At 62.7% G+C, this 19,855-nt stretch overlaps 2 pseudogenes; both read left to right on the forward strand.

Moving 5' to 3' along the window:
• Positions 1 to 11,068: 11,068 nt before the first annotated feature.
• Positions 11,069 to 11,187, forward strand: LOC142873680 (uncharacterized; annotated as a pseudogene).
• A 3,542-nt stretch (positions 11,188 to 14,729) lies between these two features.
• LOC142873681 (uncharacterized) lies at positions 14,730 to 14,848 on the forward strand (annotated as a pseudogene).
• Positions 14,849 to 19,855: the final 5,007 nt, after the last annotated feature.

Here is a 19,855-nt window from a genome sequence, read left to right on the forward strand (position 1 = left end):
ACTGACCCACGGGAGATGGGCAGGCAAGGTGCTGTATGGGACTGGTTGTGTCCACAATCCCATGGGAGACGGGCAGGCAGGGCGCTGTATGGAACTGGCTGTGTCCACTACCCACGAAAGACAGGCAGACAGGGCGCTGTGTTGAACTGGCTGTGTCCACTCACCACGGGAGATGGGCAGTTAGAGAGTTGTGTGGATTTGGCTGTGTCCACACAACCACGGCAGACGGGCAGGCAGGGCGCTGTGTGGAACTAGCTCTGTCCACTCACCCACGGGAGATGGGCAGGGAGGGCGTGGTGTGGAACTGGCTATGTGCACACACCCACGGGAGACGGGCAGGCAGGGCGCTGTGTCGAACTGGCTGTGTCCACTTAGCCACGAGAGATGTGCATGTTGGGCGGGTGTGGAAGTGGCTGTGTCCACTCACCCCCGGGATACGGCCAGGTAAGGCACTGTGTGGAACTGGCTGTCTGCCCTAACCCATTTGAGACCGGCAGGCAGGGCGCTGTGTGGACCTGGCTGTGTCCAGACTCTCACGGGAGACAGGCAGGCAAGGCGCTTTGTGTATCTGGCTGTGTCCACTCACCCATGGGAGACTGGCAGGCAGGGCGCTATGTGGAACTGGCTGTGTCCACTCACCCACGGGAGACAGGCAGGCAGGGCGCTGTGTGGAACTGGCTGTGTCCAGTCACCCAAGGGAGACAGGCAGGCAGGGCGCTGTGTGGAACTGGCTGTGTCCAGTCACCCAAGGGAGACGGGCAAGCTTGGCGCTGTGTGGAACTGGCTGTGTACACACATTCACGGGAGACGGGCAGGCAGGGCGCTGTGTGGACCTGGCTGTGTCCACACACCCATGGGAATCAGGCAGGCATGGTGCCGTGTGGAACTGGCTGTGTCCACACACCCACGGGAGACGGGCAGGCAGGGGGCGGTGTCGATCTGGCTGTGTCCACACACCCACGGGTGACAGGAAAACAAGGCACAGTGTGGAACTAGCTGTATCCACTCACCAACGGGAGACGGGCAGGCACAGTGCTGTGTTTAACTGGCTGTGTCCACACACCCACTGCAGACGGGCAGGCAAGGTCCTGTGTAGAACTGGTTGTGTCCACTCATCCATGGGAGTGGGACAGGCAGGGCGTTGTGTGGAACTGTCTGTGTCCACTCACCCACCGGAGACGGGCAGGCAGGGCGCTGTGTGGAAATTGCTGTGTCCACTGACACCCGGGACACGGACAGGCAGGGGGCTGTGTGGACCTGGGTGTGTCCACACAACCATGGTTGACGGGCAGGTAGGGCGCTGTGTGGAACTGCCTGTGTCCACTCACCCACGGGAGACGGGCAGGCAGTGCGCTGTGTGGATCTGGCTGTGTATACACATCCATGGGAGACTAGCAGGCAGGGTGCTTTGTGGATCTGGCTGTGTCTACTCACCCTCGGGGGACGAGCTGGCAGGACGCTTTGTGGAACTGGCTATGTCCATTCACCCACCGTAGATAGGCAGGTAGGGCGCTGTGTGGATCTGGCTGTGTCCACTCAGCCACAGGAGACGGGCAGTCAGGGCGCTGTGTGGAACTGGCTGTGTCCACTCACCCAAGGGAGATGGGCAGGTAGGACGCTGTGTGGAACTGGCTGTTTCCACTCACCCAAGGGAGACGGGCAGGTAGGACGCTGTGTGGATCTGGCTGTGTCCACACACCCACGGGACACGAGTAGGTAGGGCGCTGTGTGAAACGGGCTGTGACCACTGACCCACGGGAGATGGGCAGGCAGGGCGCTGTGTTGATCTGGCTGTTTCTCCACACCCACGGGAGACGGGCAAGCAGGGCGCTGTGTGGAACTGGCTGTATCCACTCACCCACGGGAGATGGGCATGGAGGGCGCTGTGCGGATCTGGCTGTGTCCACACACCCACGGGAGATGGGTAGGTAGGGCGCTGTGTGGAACTGGCTGTGACCACTGACCCACGGGAGATGGGCAGGCAAGGTGCTGTATGGGACTGGTTGTGTCCACAATCCCATGGGAGACGGGCAGGCAGGGCGCTGTATGGAACTGGCTGTGTCCACTACCCACGAAAGACAGGCAGACAGGGCGCTGTGTTGAACTGGCTGTGTCCACTCACCACGGGAGATGGGCAGTTAGAGAGTTGTGTGGATTTGGCTGTGTCCACACAACCACGGCAGACGGGCAGGCAGGGCGCTGTGTGGAACTAGCTCTGTCCACTCACCCACGGGAGATGGGCAGGGAGGGCGTGGTGTGGAACTGGCTATGTGCACACACCCACGGGAGACGGGCAGGCAGGGCGCTGTGTCGAACTGGCTGTGTCCACTCACCCACAGGAGATGGGCAGGGAGGGCGCTTTGTGGATCTGGCCGTGTCCACACACCCACGGGAGACGGGAAGGCAGGGCGCTGTATGGAACTTGCTGTGTCCACTCACCCACGGGAGACGTGCAGGCAGGGTACTCTGTGGAACTGGATGTGTGCACAAACCCACAGGAGACGAGCAGGCAGGGCGCTGTGTGGAACTGGCTGTGTCCACTCACCCACGGGAGATGGGCAGACAGGGCGCCTTGTGGTTCTGGTTGTGTACACACACACATGGGAGACGTGCATGTAGGGCGCTGGCTATGTGCACACACCCAAGGGAGATGGGCAGGCAAGGCACTGTGTGGAACTGGCTGTGTCCACTGACCCACGGGCACGGGCAGGCAGGGGGCTGTGTATATCTGGGTGTGTCCACATACCCATGGTAGACGGGCAGGCAGGGCGCTGTTTGGAACTGGCTGTGTCCACACACCCTTGGGAGACAGGCAGGCAGGACGCTGTGTGGAACTGGCTGTGTCCACTCACCCACAGGAGATGGGCAGGGAGGGCGCTTTGTGGATCTGGCCGTGTCCACACACCCACGGGAGACGGGAAGGCAGGGCGCTGTATGGAACTTGCTGTGTCCACTCACCCACGGGAGACGTGCAGGCAGGGTACTCTGTGGAACTGGCTGTGTGCACAAACCCACGGGATATGGGCAGGCAGGGCGCTGTGTGGAACTGGCTGTGTCCACTCACCCACGGGAGATGGGCAGACAGGGCGCCTTGTGGTTCTGGTTGTGTACACACACACATGGGAGACGTGCATGTAGGGCGCTGGCTATGTGCACACACCCAAGGGAGATGGGCAGGCAAGGCACTGTGTGGAAAAGGCTGTGTCCACTGACCCACGAGACACAGGCAGGCAGGGAGCTGTGTATATCTGGCTGTGTCCACACACCCTTGGGAGACAGGCAGGCAGGACGCTGTGTGGAACTGGCTGTGTCCACTCATCCACGTGAGATGTGAAGGCAGGGTGCTGTGTGGATCTGGCTGTGTCCACACATCCATGGGAGCTGGGCAGGTAGGGGGCTGTGTGGATCAGGCTGTGTCCATAACCCACCGGAGACGGGCAGGTAGGGCGGGGTGTGGAACTGGCTGTGTCCACACACTCACTGGAGAGTGGCAATAAGGGCGCTGTGTGGACCTGGCTGTGTCCTATCACCCTCGGGAGACGAGCAGGCAGGACGCTTTGAGGAACTGGCTGTGCCCAATCACCCACCGGAGATGGGCAGGTTGGGCGCTGTGTGGATCTGGCTGTGTCGACAAACCCACAGGAGATGAGCAGGCAGGGCGCTGTGTGGAACTGGCTGTGTCCACTCACCCACAAGAGACGGGCAGGCAGGGCGCTGTGTGGAACTGGTTGTGTCCACTCAGCCACGGGAGACGGGCAGGCAGTGCGCTGTGTGGATCTGGCTGTGTCCACTTACCCTCAGGAGATGGGAAGGTAGGGCAGAGTGTGGAACTGGCTGTGTCCACACACACAACGGAGACGGGCAGGTAGGGCGGGTTGTGGAACTGGCTGTGTCCACACACTCAGTAGAGAGTGACAATCAGGGCGCTGTGTGGATCTGGCTGTGTTCACTCACCCACTGGAGATGGGCAGATAGGGTGCTGTGTGGATCTGGCTGTGTCGACACACCCACAGGAGACAGGCAGGCAGGGCGCTGTGTGGAACTGGCTGTGTCCACACACTCACTGGAGACAGGCAGGCAAGGCTCTGTGTGGATCTGCTGTGTCCACTGACCCACAGGACACCGGCAGACAGGGCGCTGCGTGGATCTGGCTGTGTCCACTTACCCACGGGAGACGGGCAGGCCGGGCGCTGCGTGGATCTGGCTGTATCCACACACCCACGGGAGACGGGCAGACAGGGCACTGTGTGGAACTGGCTGTGTTCCCTGACCCACAGGAGACGGGCAGGCGGGCGCTGTGTAGACCTGGCTGTCTCCTCACACTCACGGGAGAGTGGCATGCAGGGTGCTGTGTGGAATTGGCTGTGTCCACACACTCACGAGAGAATGGCAGGCAGGGCGCTGTGTGGAACTGATGTGTCCACTCACCCATGGGAGACGGGCAGTCAGGGCACTGTGTGGTACTGTCTGTCTCCACTCACCCACCGGAGATGGGCAGGTAGGGCGCTGTGTGGATCTGGATGTGTCCACACACGCACGGGAGCCGGGCAGGCAGGGCGCAGTGTGGAACTGGCTGTGTCCACTCACCCATGGGAGACAGGCATGTAGGGCGCTGTATGGATCTGGCTGTGTCCACACACCCACAGGACATGTGCAGGCGGAACGGAGTGTGGAACTGGCTGTGTCCACTCACCCATAGGAGACAATCAGGTAAGGCGCTGTGTGGGTCTGGCTGTGTCCACGCACCAAGGAGAGACAGGCAGGCAGGGTGCTGTGTGGAACTGGCTGTGTCCACTCACCCACGGGAGATGGGCAGGCAGGGCACTGTGTGGAACTGGCTGTGTCCACACATCCATGGGAGATGGGCATGCAGGGCGCTGTGTGAAATGGCTGTGTCCACTCAGCCACGGGAGACGGGCAGGCAGGGCGCTGTGCGGATCTGGCTATGTCCACTCACCATGGGAGATGGGCAGGTAGGGCGCTGTGGGGAAATGGATGTGTCCACTCAGCCACAGGAGACGGCAGGCAGGGCACTGTGTGGATCTGGCTGTGTCCAATCACCCACGGTAAAGGGCAAGCAGGGCGCTGTATGGATCTGGCTGTGTCCACACACCCACAGGAGACTGGCAGGCTGGACGCTGTGTGGAACTGGCTGTGTCCACACAGCCAAGCGAGACAGGCAGGTAGGGCCTTGTGTGGATCTCGTTGTGTCTACACACCCAAGGGAGATGGGCAGGAAGGGCGCTGTGTGAATCTGGCTGTGTCCACACACCAACGGGAGACGGGCAGGCAGTGCGCTGTGTGGATCAGGCTATGTCCACTCACCCACCTGAGACGGACAGGCAGGGTGCTGTGTGGATCTGGCTGTGTCCACACAGCCATGGGACACAGGCATGCAGGGTGCTGTGTTTAACTGGCTATGACCACTCATCCATGGGAGATCTGCAGGTAAGGCGCTGTGTGGATCAGGCTGTGTCCACACACCCACGGGAGATGGATAGGTAGGGAGCTCTGTCCCCTTACCCAGGGGAGACGTGCAGGCAAGGTGCTGTCTAGATCTGGGTGTGTCCACACACTCACGGGAGAGTGGCATGCAGGCCGCAGTGTGGAACTGGCTGTGTGTACTCACCCACGGGAGACGGGCATGTAGAACAATGTGTGGATCTAGCTGTGTCCACACACCCACGGGAGACGGGCAGGCAGGGCGCAGTGTGGAACTGGCTGTGTCTACTCACCCATGGGAGATGGGCAGGTAGGGCGCTGTGTGGAACTGGCTGTGTCCACTCAGCCATGGGAGACGGGCATGTAGAGCACTGTGTGATTCTGGCTGTGTCCACACACCCATGGGAGACAGGCAGGCAGGGCTCTGCGTGGATCTCGCTGTGTCAAGACACCCATGGGAGATGGGAAGGTAGGGCGCTGTGTGGAACTGGCTGTGTCGACTCAGCCATGGGAGACGGGCATGTAGAGCGCTGTGTGATTCTGGCTGTGTCCACTCACCCACGGGAGACGGGCAGGTAGGGCAGGGTGTGGAACTGGCTGTATCCACACACTTATGGGGGAGTGGCAGGCAGGGCGCTGTGTGGATCTGGCTGTGTCCACTCACCCATGGGAGACGGGAATGCAGGGCACTGTGTGGATCTGGCTGTGTCCACTCACCCATGGGAGACGGGAATGCAGGGCGCTGTGTGGATCTGGCTGTGTGCACTCACCCACGGGGGATGGGCAGGTAGGGCACTGTGTGGATCTGTCTGTGTGCACTCACCCACGGGAGACGGGCAAGTAGGGCGTTGTGTGGATCAGCTGTGTACACACACCCCCGGGAGACAGGCAGGTAGGGCGCTGTGTGGAACTGGCTGTGTCCTCTGACCCAGGGGAGACGGGCAGGCTGGGCACTGTGTAGATCTGGTTGTGTCCACACACTCATGGGAGAGTGGCATGCAGGGCGCAGTGTGGAAGTGGCTGTGTCCAATCAACCACGGGAATCAGGCAGGCAGGGTGCTGTGCAGATCTGGTAGTGTTCACACACCCACGGGAGATGGGAAGGCAGAGCGCTGTGTGGAACTGGCTGTGTCCACTCAGCCACGGGAGAGGGCAGGCAAGGCACTGTGTGGATCTGGCTGTGTCCACTCACCCACGGGAGATGGGCAGGTAGGGCAGGGTGTGGAACTTGCTGTATCCACACACTTACGGGAGTGTGGCAGGCAGGGCACTGTGTGCATCTGGCTGTGTCAACTCACCCACAGGAGACGGGCAGGCAGGGCGCAGTGTGGAACTGGCTGTGTCCACACACCCACGGGAGACGGGTGGGCAGGGCATTGTGTGGAACTGGGTGTCTCCACTCACCCACGGGAGATGAGCTGGCAGGGCGCTGTGTGGATCTGGCTGTGTCCACACACTCAAGGGATATGGGCAGGCAGGGCACTGTGTGGAAATGGCAGTGTCCTCTCACCCACAGGAGAGGGGCAGGCAGGGCGTTGTGTGGATCTGGCTGTGTCCACACACTCATGGGAGACGGGCAGGAAGGGGACTGTGTGGTTCAGGCTGCGCCCACTCACCCACGGGAGACGAGCAGGCCAGGCGCTGTGTGGAACTGGCTGTGTACACTGACCCACGGGAGATGGGCAGGAAGGACGCTGTGTAGATTTGGCTGTGTCCACACACCCACGGGAGACGGGTAGGCAGGGAGCAGTGTGGAAGTGGCTGTGTCCACACACCCACCGGAGAAGGGCAGGCAGGGCGCTGTGTGGATCTGGCTGTGTCCACACACCCACGGGACATGAGCAGGCAGGACGCTCTGTGGAACTGGCTGTGTCCACTCACCCACTGGAGATGAGTAGGTAGGGTGCTGTGTGGATCTGGCTGTGTCCACACACCCATCGGAGGCGGCCAGGTAGGGCGGGGTTGGAACTGGCTGTGTCAACACACTAACGGGAGAGTGGCAGGCAGGGCGCTCTGAGGAACTGGCTGTGTCTAGTCACCCACCGGAGACGGGCATGTAAGGCGCTGTGTGGATCTGGCTGTGTCCACACACCCACGGGAGACAGGCAGGCAGGGCGCTGTGTAGAACTGGCTGTGTCCTCTAACCCATGGCAGATGGGCATGCAGGGCGCTGTGTGGATCTGGCTGTGTCCACACAACTACGGGAGACGGGCAGGCAGAGAGCTTATGGAACTGGCTGTGTGCAGTCAGTCACAGGAGAAGAGCAGGCCGGTAGCTGTGTGGATCTGGCTGTGTCCAGTCACCCTCGGAAGAAGGGCAGGTAGGGCAGGCTGTGGAACTGGCTGTGTCCACACACTCACAGGAGAGTGGCAGACAGGGCGCTCTGTGGATCTGGCTGTGTCCACTCACCCAGGGGACACGAGCAGGCAGGGCGCAGTGTGGAACTCGCTATGTCCACTCATCCACGGGAGACGGGCATCCAGGGCACTGAGTGGAACTGGCTGTGTCCACACACCCATGGCAGACGGGCAGGCAGGGCGTTGTGTGCAACTGGCTGTGTCCACTCACCCATGGGAGACAGGCAGGTCGGGTGCTGTGTGGAACTTGCTGTGTCCACACACAAACAGGAGATGGGCAGGCAGGGTGCCGTGTGGAACTGGCTGTGTACACTCATCCACGGGAGAAGGGGAGGCAAGGTGCGGTGTGGAACTGGCTGTATCCACACACAAACAGGAGATGGGCAGGCAGGGTGCCGTGTGGAACTGGCTGTATCCACACACAAACGGGAGACGGGCAGGCAGGGCGTTGTATGGAAATGCCTGTGTCCACTCTCCCACGGCAGATGGGCAGGCTGAGCATTGTGTGGAAGTAGCTGTGTCCACTCACCCACGGGAGACAGGCAGGCAGTGAGCTGTGTGGAACTGGCTGTGTCCACTAAGCCACGGGAGACGGGCAGGCAGGGTGCTGTTTGGAACTGGCTGTGTCCACTCATCCACGGGAGACGGGCAGGCAGGGCGCTCTCTGGAACTGGCTGTGTCCACACACCCATGGGAGATGGGCAGGCAGGACGCTGTGTGGATCTTGCTGTGTGCACTCACCCATGGCGGATGGGCAGGTAGGGCACTGGGTGGAACTGGCTGTGTCTACTCACCCAGGGGAGACGGGCAGGTAGGGCGCCGTGTTAAACTGGGTGTGACCACGAAACCAGGAAGGGTGGGCAGGCAGGGTGCTGTGTGGCACTGGCTGTGTCCATTCACCCAAGGGAGACGGGCAAGAAGGGTGCTGTGTGGAACTGGCTGTGTCCACTCCCCCACGGGAGATGCATAAACAGGGCGCTGTGTGGATATGGCTGTGTCCACTCACCCACGGGAGACGGGCAGGCAGTGAGCTGTGTGGAACTAGCTGTGTCCACTAACCCACGGGAGACGGGCAGGCAGGGTGCTGTTTGGAACTGGCTGTGTCCACTCACATACGGGATCCGGGCAGGCCGGGTGCTGTGTGGATCTGGCTGTGTCCACTCACCCACGGGAGATGGGCCGGTAGGTCGGGATGTTGAACTGAGTGTGTCCACACACTCACAGGAGCGTGGCAGGCAGGGCGCTGTGTGGAACTGGCTGTGTCCACACACCCACGGGAGACGAGCAGGTAAGGAACTGTTGGAACTGGCTGTCTCCACTAAAACAACGGAGACAGGCAGGTAGGGAACTGTGTGAAACTGGCTGTGGCCACTCACCTTCAGGAGATAGGCAGGTAGGGCACTGTGGGGAACTGGCTGTGTCCACTCACTCACTGGAGACGGGCATGTAGGGCACTGTGTGGATCTGGCTGTGTCCACACACCCACGGGAGATGGGCATACAAGACACTGTGTGGATCTGGCTGTGTCCAAACTCCCATGGGAGACGGGCAGGAAAGGCGCTGTGTGGATCTGGCTGTGTCCTCACACCCATGGGAGACAGGCAGGCAGGACGCTGTGTGGAACTGGCTGTGTCCACACACCCATCGGAGGCGGCCAGGTAGGGCGGGGTTGGAACTGCCTGTGTCAACACACTAACGGGAGAGTGGCAGGCTGCTTGGCCTGGGCTCCCTACACCTGGGCCTTTGGAGGACTGGCCCTGTGCTTGCCAACGCTTCCTGCAGGGACCCAGAGCTGGGAGGTTGCGTCTCCCAGCCCTGGGCCGGGCAGAGCCCCAGCGGGCCATGCCCACACCTCTCTCAGCACGGGTCCCCCAGAAGGCTCCTTTGGGACCAGGATTCTCCTGCGGGTGACTTCTTAAAGTCTGGCCCCTGGATGGAGGGGCACCAGGAGTAGAGGAGCCGGAAGCGGAAGGGGGAGCCCATGCGAGGGGACGTTTTCAGGCCAAGTCCCAGCTTCAGCCTGATCCTCCTGGGAACCCCGGGGTGGACATCACACCTCCTGGTTGTCCCGCTCTGAGACAAGGAGCCGGGCTTCGCGTTCCCACAGCAGCCAGTCGTGGGCTGAGGACACCTGGGGCGTTGGGAACTCCCTGGCTTCTCTTTGGATTACCATCTGGAGCTGCTTGGGAATTGTGCCGCCACACACACCCGAGTGCAGGTGTCTTCTGCACAGACTGCGGGCCTCGCTCGCTCTTCTGAATGCCACTGGCTCGCCACCCACCCACGGGTGAACCTGGTCAGGGTACTTTCTCTAAGGAGCAGACTGTGATCCGGGCGGGCTACCGGTGTTTCTGTTTGCTCGTTTCTCTCTTCCATTTCGGGAAAGTCTTCCTTACTGGGTGTGGAAATCTCCTATGCCCTTCCTCGCCTATTCTGTCAGCTTTCAAATTCTCTTTCAGTTGCCACCCTCACAGATGGAGTAGGAAACTCTTTCCGGTGCATTCATGGGTGAAATGACCTCAAGGAAGCTCGAATCCAATATCTAATCGCCGACTTTTAGCAAGTCCACACCCGAGGGTGGTCGGGGTCCAATCCAGGCCCGGGCCAGGCCCAGGCCCCTTGGACTGGGCCACAGGAGGACACAGAGCAGGGTCCCGGCCCCCACGGTAGCGGTGCCGGCAGGTCTCCAAGGGCTTGGGGGTTTTCCAGAGGTGGGAGATGGAGGGGACTGATCTCTTCAGCGCCCCCCAAACCACCCCGCCCCACCCCAGCCATGGGACACACCCCGAGAGACGCCCCTACACTCGCTCCCCTCCCCCATGCGCTGTGCCCCAGCCCTGGCCCTGGGGAATAGGCGGCAGCCCACCCACAGGGCGGGGGGCGCAGCTGAAAGGGGTTGTGCGGGAGGGCGGCCCCTGGCTGGGGTCAAAGGGTGAGCGCGCGTGCGCAGTCAGCAGCGGCGCGCTGGGGGTGGGGGCGGGTAGGTGAAGGAGGCCAGGTGAGGAGAGGAGGGAGGCTGGAAGGTCTCCACCTTGGCGGGTCCAGCCGTGGAGCCGCATCGTGTGTGTGTCTGTGTGTGTGTGTGAGTGTGTGTGTGTGTGTGTGTAGACAGACCCCCACCCCATCCCACCCCGCCCCGTCCCTCACCTCAGTCCTCCGGAGTCCGCCCGACCGGGCCGGCGAACTCCACAGGCCCGGCGCGGGTCAGCGCTATCGCGGGGAAGCGCGGTGAGGCTGGCCTCTTGAGCGGGGCAGGGGCGCCCTCCGCGGTCTAGGGCCACACCACCCCGAACGCGCCCCGTCTCGTCTGATCTCCGAAGCTAAGCAGCGTGGGGCCTGGCTAGTACTTGGATGGGAGACCGCCTGGGAATCCCGGGTGCCGTAGGCTTTTTTTTTTTTTTTTTTTGCCTGTTGCCCTGTCCCCTTGCTGGGAGCGCGGCGGGGCGGCGGTCCGGCGGATCACCCCCACCCTCAGCGCCCGCCGCGGTGCCTGCCGCCCCAGCCCGCACCCTGGGTCCTCCTTCTTGTCCCAAGCCGGGACACCGCCGCCACGCGGCAGCATGCGTGGCATCTGGACTGTCAGGTCTCAGACCAAAGGTCTGGTCTGTGGGAACCGACACGCTGGAGGAAACCTCGAGAGTCTGAGAGGGGAGGGAGTTCCGGAAGGATTCCAGGATGTCATTTTGAGCGAGTATGTGACCAGAACTCGTCCCGTTGCTTTTGGGGTTCTGTGGGCTACACGTAGGAATCTCTGGTGGTGGCACTGGAGGTTGGGGGATCCGGAGTCACACCCAGACCTGCTCGACAGGCCTCCTTTTACTTTTCTTTTCGGATTCATTTTCTTAGAAAGTGTCTCTTGTCTCTATTATTGCATTTTCTTTTCTCTCTCTTTTCAAGCAGATGATGGGAGTACAAGTATTGAGGTGACATGTGTTGCCCGTGCCCCCCTCCCCCCTGTCTCCTTATTTATTTCTCATTTTCTCCCAGCGTATTGTGGGGGTACCAATGTTCAGGTCGGGTGCATTGCTCTTTCCCCGCCTCCCCCCTCGGGGCAGAGCTTCAAGTGCGCCCATCCCCCAGTCGGTGCGCACCCCCCCCTTCCCTAATGGATGTGTATGCCCACCCCCTCCCCACGCCCGCCCGACACCCACCCGATGAAGGTGATTCCTCTGTGTCCACTTAGGTGTCCATCCGTTCCTACCAATTTGGCGGTGAGCGCGCGCACGTGGTGCTCGTGTGTCCATGCTTGGGATACCTGGCCTACTGGAACGGGTTCCAGCTCTGGCCAGGAGAGCACGAGAGGTGCCCTCTCACCGCTGCTCCTCACAGCCGGGTAGCACTCCGTGGTGTCCACGCGCCACATGTTATTAATGCACTCCTGGATGGATGGGCACTCGGCTCGCTTCCACATCTTTGCGATTGTGAATTGTGCCCTAACTGTCACCCTACCCCTTACCCAGCCCGACTCCTCTGCCCCTGCCTGACGCGCTCCTCCCCCGCCAGGCCCGTCACTGTCCTCGGGCCCTGCCCCTGCCTGACCGGCTCCTTCCCGCCCCGGCCCGTCACCTGTCACTGTCACCGTCACCGTCACCGTCCTCTGCCCCTGCCTGACAGGCCCCTCCCCGCCGGCCCACCACCTGGGCCACTGCCTGACTCGCTCCCCCCCGGCCAGGCCCGTCACTGTCCTGGGCCCCTGCCTGACCGGCTCCTTCCCGCCCGGCCTGTCACCGTCCTCGGCCCCTGCCTGACACGCTCCTCCCCGCCCGTCACCGTCCTCGGCCCCTGCCTGACCGGCTCCTCCGTCGCCTGGGCCTTCCAGGGGCTTGGGGTGGACGCTGCTTCCAGGAAGCCCTCCAGGAACCCGGCAGCAGGGCGGCCGCAGCAGTCTGGCGCAGGCATCGCTAAGTCGCCTGCCGGGGACGTGCCCCGCTGTGCCGCGGGGGCCCAGCCTGGCGTCTTCCCTGAGGCCCTGGGGCTGCCGCTCCCCGCAAGGGGAGAGCCGCGGAGGTGGGGACCGCCTCCCGATGGGGACGTACACGCAGCTCTCCACAGTCGGATTCCGGGGCCCTCTGTCCTGCCCGAAGGCCCAGCTGGCCTGCGGGTCCTTAGAGTGGCAGAAACATCCTCAAACTGATATTGCGAGTCCGGTGTTCGTCTGCACTTTTGTGCTGGGCACCCCAGGGAGGCCCAGGGGCTGGCTGGACAACGCGGTCTGCTCGGGGGGCTTCGGAGGAGCAACCGATGCCCTTTGGACTTTGGTAGCAGCGTCTGAGGTGTCTCTGAGCCCTGCGCCATGTCGGGGAGGAGGTGGGAGGGGCCGCGACCTGCAGTCGTGTTCCCGGGGTGGCACGGCATGTGGCTTCTTCCACAGGCTGCTTGGCCTGGGCTCCCTGCACCTGGGCCTTTGGAGGACTGGCCCTGTGCTTGCCAACGCTTCCTGCAGGGACCCAGAGCTGGGAGGTTGCGTCTCCCAGCCCTGGGCCGGGCAGAGCCCCAGCGGGCCATGCCCACACCTCTCTCAGCACGGGTCCCCCAGAAGGCTCCTTTGGGACCAGGATTCTCCTGCGGGTGACTTCTTAAAGTCTGGCCCCTGGATGGAGGGGCACCAGGAGTAGAGGAGCCGGAAGCGGAAGGGGGAGCCCATGCGAGGGGACGTTTTCAGGCCAAGTCCCAGCTTCAGCCTGATCCTCCTGGGAACCCCGGGGTGGACATCACACCTCCTGGTTGTCCCGCTCTGAGACAAGGAGCCGGGCTTCGCGTTCCCACAGCAGCCAGTCGTGGGCTGAGGACACCTGGGGCGTTGGGAACTCCCTGGCTTCTCTTTGGATTACCATCTGGAGCTGCTTGGGAATTGTGCCGCCACACACACCCGAGTGCAGGTGTCTTCTGCACAGACTGCGGGCCTCGCTCGCTCTTCTGAATGCCACTGGCTCGCCACCCACCCACGGGTGAACCTGGTCAGGGTACTTTCTCTAAGGAGCAGACTGTGATCCGGGCGGGCTACCGGTGTTTCTGTTTGCTCGTTTCTCTCTTCCATTTCGGGAAAGTCTTCCTTACTGGGTGTGGAAATCTCCTATGCCCTTCCTCGCCTATTCTGTCAGCTTTCAAATTCTCTTTCAGTTGCCACCCTCACAGATGGAGTAGGAAACTCTTTCCGGTGCATTCATGGGTGAAATGACCTCAAGGAAGCTCGAATCCAATATCTAATCGCCGACTTTTAGCAAGTCCACACCCGAGGGTGGTCGGGGTCCAATCCAGGCCCGGGCCAGGCCCAGGCCCCTTGGACTGGGCCACAGGAGGACACAGAGCAGGGTCCCGGCCCCCACGGTAGCGGTGCCGGCAGGTCTCCAAGGGCTTGGGGGTTTTCCAGAGGTGGGAGATGGAGGGGACTGATCTCTTCAGCGCCCCCCAAACCACCCCGCCCCACCCCAGCCATGGGACACACCCCGAGAGACGCCCCTACACTCGCTCCCCTCCCCCATGCGCTGTGCCCCAGCCCTGGCCCTGGGGAATAGGCGGCAGCCCACCCACAGGGCGGGGGGCGCAGCTGAAAGGGGTTGTGCGGGAGGGCGGCCCCTGGCTGGGGTCAAAGGGTGAGCGCGCGTGCGCAGTCAGCAGCGGCGCGCTGGGGGTGGGGGCGGGTAGGTGAAGGAGGCCAGGTGAGGAGAGGAGGGAGGCTGGAAGGTCTCCACCTTGGCGGGTCCAGCCGTGGAGCCGCATCGTGTGTGTGTCTGTGTGTGTGTGTGAGTGTGTGTGTGTGTGTGTGTAGACAGACCCCCACCCCATCCCACCCCGCCCCGTCCCTCACCTCAGTCCTCCGGAGTCCGCCCGACCGGGCCGGCGAACTCCACAGGCCCGGCGCGGGTCAGCGCTATCGCGGGGAAGCGCGGTGAGGCTGGCCTCTTGAGCGGGGCAGGGGCGCCCTCCGCGGTCTAGGGCCACACCACCCCGAACGCGCCCCGTCTCGTCTGATCTCCGAAGCTAAGCAGCGTGGGGCCTGGCTAGTACTTGGATGGGAGACCGCCTGGGAATCCCGGGTGCCGTAGGCTTTTTTTTTTTTTTTTTTTGCCTGTTGCCCTGTCCCCTTGCTGGGAGCGCGGCGGGGCGGCGGTCCGGCGGATCACCCCCACCCTCAGCGCCCGCCGCGGTGCCTGCCGCCCCAGCCCGCACCCTGGGTCCTCCTTCTTGTCCCAAGCCGGGACACCGCCGCCACGCGGCAGCATGCGTGGCATCTGGACTGTCAGGTCTCAGACCAAAGGTCTGGTCTGTGGGAACCGACACGCTGGAGGAAACCTCGAGAGTCTGAGAGGGGAGGGAGTTCCGGAAGGATTCCAGGATGTCATTTTGAGCGAGTATGTGACCAGAACTCGTCCCGTTGCTTTTGGGGTTCTGTGGGCTACACGTAGGAATCTCTGGTGGTGGCACTGGAGGTTGGGGGATCCGGAGTCACACCCAGACCTGCTCGACAGGCCTCCTTTTACTTTTCTTTTCGGATTCATTTTCTTAGAAAGTGTCTCTTGTCTCTATTATTGCATTTTCTTTTCTCTCTCTTTTCAAGCAGATGATGGGAGTACAAGTATTGAGGTGACATGTGTTGCCCGTGCCCCCCTCCCCCCTGTCTCCTTATTTATTTCTCATTTTCTCCCAGCGTATTGTGGGGGTACCAATGTTCAGGTCGGGTGCATTGCTCTTTCCCCGCCTCCCCCCTCGGGGCAGAGCTTCAAGTGCGCCCATCCCCCAGTCGGTGCGCACCCCCCCCTTCCCTAATGGATGTGTATGCCCACCCCCTCCCCACGCCCGCCCGACACCCACCCGATGAAGGTGATTCCTCTGTGTCCACTTAGGTGTCCATCCGTTCCTACCAATTTGGCGGTGAGCGCGCGCACGTGGTGCTCGTGTGTCCATGCTTGGGATACCTGGCCTACTGGAACGGGTTCCAGCTCTGGCCAGGAGAGCACGAGAGGTGCCCTCTCACCGCTGCTCCTCACAGCCGGGTAGCACTCCGTGGTGTCCACGCGCCACATGTTATTAATGCACTCCTGGATGGATGGGCACTCGGCTCGCTTCCACATCTTTGCGATTGTGAATTGTGCCCTAACTGTCACCCTACCCCTTACCCAGCCCGACTCCTCTGCCCCTGCCTGACGCGCTCCTCCCCCGCCAGGCCCGTCACTGTCCTCGGGCCCTGCCCCTGCCTGACCGGCTCCTTCCCGCCCCGGCCCGTCACCTGTCACTGTCACCGTCACCGTCACCGTCCTCTGCCCCTGCCTGACAGGCCCCTCCCCGCCGGCCCACCACCTGGGCCACTGCCTGACTCGCTCCCCCCCGGCCAGGCCCGTCACTGTCCTGGGCCCCTGCCTGACCGGCTCCTTCCCGCCCGGCCTGTCACCGTCCTCGGCCCCTGCCTGACACGCTCCTCCCCGCCCGTCACCGTCCTCGGCCCCTGCCTGACCGGCTCCTCCGTCGCCTGGGCCTTCCAGGGGCTTGGGGTGGACGCTGCTTCCAGGAAGCCCTCCAGGAACCCGGCAGCAGGGCGGCCGCAGCAGTCTGGCGCAGGCATCGCTAAGTCGCCTGCCGGGGACGTGCCCCGCTGTGCCGCGGGGGCCCAGCCTGGCGTCTTCCCTGAGGCCCTGGGGCTGCCGCTCCCCGCAAGGGGAGAGCCGCGGAGGTGGGGACCGCCTCCCGATGGGGACGTACACGCAGCTCTCCACAGTCGGATTCCGGGGCCCTCTGTCCTGCCCGAAGGCCCAGCTGGCCTGCGGGTCCTTAGAGTGGCAGAAACATCCTCAAACTGATATTGCGAGTCCGGTGTTCGTCTGCACTTTTGTGCTGGGCACCCCAGGGAGGCCCAGGGGCTGGCTGGACAACGCGGTCTGCTCGGGGGGCTTCGGAGGAGCAACCGATGCCCTTTGGACTTTGGTAGCAGCGTCTGAGGTGTCTCTGAGCCCTGCGCCATGTCGGGGAGGAGGTGGGAGGGGCCGCGACCTGCAGTCGTGTTCCCGGGGTGGCACGGCATGTGGCTTCTTCCACAGGCTGCTTGGCCTGGGCTCCCTGCACCTGGGCCTTTGGAGGACTGGCCCTGTGCTTGCCAACGCTTCCTGCAGGGACCCAGAGCTGGGAGGTTGCGTCTCCCAGCCCTGGGCCGGGCAGAGCCCCAGCGGGCCATGCCCACACCTCTCTCAGCACGGGTCCCCCAGAAGGCTCCTTTGGGACCAGGATTCTCCTGCGGGTGACTTCTTAAAGTCTGGCCCCTGGATGGAGGGGCACCAGGAGTAGAGGAGCCGGAAGCGGAAGGGGGAGCCCATGCGAGGGGACGTTTTCAGGCCAAGTCCCAGCTTCAGCCTGATCCTCCTGGGAACCCCGGGGTGGACATCACACCTCCTGGTTGTCCCGCTCTGAGACAAGGAGCCGGGCTTCGCGTTCCCACAGCAGCCAGTCGTGGGCTGAGGACACCTGGGGCGTTGGGAACTCCCTGGCTTCTCTTTGGATTACCATTTGGAGCTGCTTGGGAATTGTGCCGCCACACATACCCGAGTGCAGGTGTCTTCTGCACAGACTGCGGGCCTCGCTCGCTCTTCTGAATGCCACTGGCTCGCCACCCACCCACGGGTGAACCTGGTCAGGGTACTTTCTCTAAGGAGCAGACTGTGATCCGGGCGGGCTACCGGTGTTTCTGTTTGCTCGTTTCTTTCTTCCATTTCGGGAAAGTCTTCCTTACTGGGTGTGGAAATCTCCTATGCCTTTCCTCGCCTATTCTGTCAGCTTTCAAATTCTCTTTCAGTTGCCACCCTCACAGATAGAGCAGGAAACTCTTTCCGGTGCACTCATTAGTGAAATGACCTCAATGAAGCTGGAATCCAATATCTAATCGCCGATTTTTAGCGAGTCCACATGCCAGGGTGTTCGGGGTCCAATGCAGCCCCGTTCAGGCCCAGGCCCCTTGGACTGTGCCACAGGAGGACACAGAGGAGGGTCCCGGCCCCCACGAAGCGGTGCTGGCAGTTCTCCACGGGCTTGGGCGTTTTCCAGAGGTAGGAGATGGAGGGGACTGATTTCTTCAGGGCCCCACAAACCACGCCACCCCACCCCACCCATGGGACACCTCCCGAGAGAGAGAGAGAGAGAGAGAGAGAGAGAGAGAGAGAGACGCCCCATACACTGGCTCCCCTCCCCTTTGCGCTGTGCCCTAGCCCTGGCGGGGGGGGGGGGGGGGGGGGGGGGGGGGAATAGGCGGCAGCCCACCCACAGGGGGGGGTAGGGGGCTCAGCTGAAAGGGGTTGTGGGGGTGGGCGGCCCCTCGCTGGGGTCAAAGGGCGAGCGCCCCGCGCGCGTGCAGTCAGCGGAGGCGACGTGCTGGGGATGGGCAGCGGGGAGGTGAAGGAGGCCAGGCGAGGAGACGAGGGGGGCTTGAAGGTCTCCACCTGGGCGAGTCCAGCCGTGGAGGCGCATCTTGTGTGAGTGTGAATGAGTGTGAGTGTGTGTGTGTATAGAGAGACAGCCCCCCACCCCGCCCCGCCTGTCACCCCCGTCCCTAGGAGCCGGCCAGACTGGCTGGCGAACTCAACAAGCCTGGCCCGACTTGGGGCCTGGGGCAGTAGGAGGCGGCACGGAAGCGCAGAGAGGCTCGGCTTCTTGAGCGGGGCAGGGGCGCATCCGCCATCTAGGGCCACACTACCCCGAACGCGCCCGATCTTGTCTGGTCTTGGAAGCTAAGCAGGGTCGGTTCGGGCCTCGTTAGTACTTGGATGGGAGACCGCCTGAGAATACCGGGTGCGGTAGGCGGCTTCTTCTTTTTTTTTTTTCCCTCTTGTTCTGTCCCCTTTCTGGGAGTGCGGCGGCGGCCCGGGGTGCGGGTCACCCCCACCCTCAGCGCCCGCCACGGTGCCTGGCGCCCCAGCCCGCAACGTGGGGCCTCCTCTTGTCCCAAGCCGCGACACCTCCGCCACGCGGCAGCATGCATCGCATCTGGACTGTCAGGTCTCAGACCAAATGTCTGGCACCCTGTCTGACCGTCCCCCATGGGTGTGTGGACACACCCAGTTCGACCCAGCGCAGGGCCTGCCAATCTCCCATGGGTGTGTGGACACAGCTAGATCCACACAGAGCCCTGCCTTCCTGTCGCCCATGGGTGAGTGGACACAGCCATTTCCACACTGCGCCCTGCCTGCCTGTGTCCCTTTGGTGTGTGGACACAGCCAGTTCCACACTGCGCCCTGACTGCCCGTCTCCCGTGGGTGAGTTTACACAGTCACATCCACACTGCGCCCTGTCCCCCTGTCTCTGGTGGGTGTGTGGACACAACAAGTTCCACACAGCGCCCTGCCTACTCGTCTCCCGTGGGTGAGGGGACACAATAAATCCACACAGCGCCCAGCCTACCTGTCTCCCGTGGGTGAGTGGACACAGCCAGGTCCACACTGCTCCCTGTCTGCCCGTGTCCCGTGGGTGTGTGGACAATGACAGTTCCACACATAGCCCAGCCTGCACGTCACCCATGGGTGAGTGGATACAGCAAGTTCCACACTGCGCCCTGTCTGCCCGTTTGCTGTATGTGTGTGGACACAGAAAGTTCCACACAGAGCCCTGCCTGCCCGCCTCCCGTTGGTTTGTGGACACAGCCAGTTCCACACTGCGCCCTGACTGCCCGTCTCTGGTGGGTGAGTGGACACAGCCACATCCACACAGCACCATGCCTGCCCATCACCCGTGGGTGAGTGGACACAGCCACATGCACACTGCGACTTTCCTGCCCGTCTCCCGTGGGAGAGTGGACACTGCCAGTTCCACACTGCGCCCTGCCTGCCCGTCTCCCGTGGGTGAGTGGACACAGCCACATGCACACTGCGACTTACCTGCCTGTCTCCCGTGGGTGAGTGGACACTGCCAGTTCCACACTGCGCCCTGCCTGCCCGTCTCCCGTGGGTGTGTGGACACAGCCACATCCACACAGCACACTGGCTGACCGCCTCCCATGGGTGTGTGCACACAGCCAGTTCCACACAGCACCCTGCCTGCCCATCTCCCGTGGGTGAGTGGACACAGCCACATGCACACTG

The sequence above is a fragment of the Microcebus murinus genome, chromosome 10, assembly GCF_040939455.1.
Source record: "Microcebus murinus isolate Inina chromosome 10, M.murinus_Inina_mat1.0, whole genome shotgun sequence".
NCBI classification, from domain to species: domain Eukaryota; kingdom Metazoa; phylum Chordata; class Mammalia; order Primates; family Cheirogaleidae; genus Microcebus; species Microcebus murinus.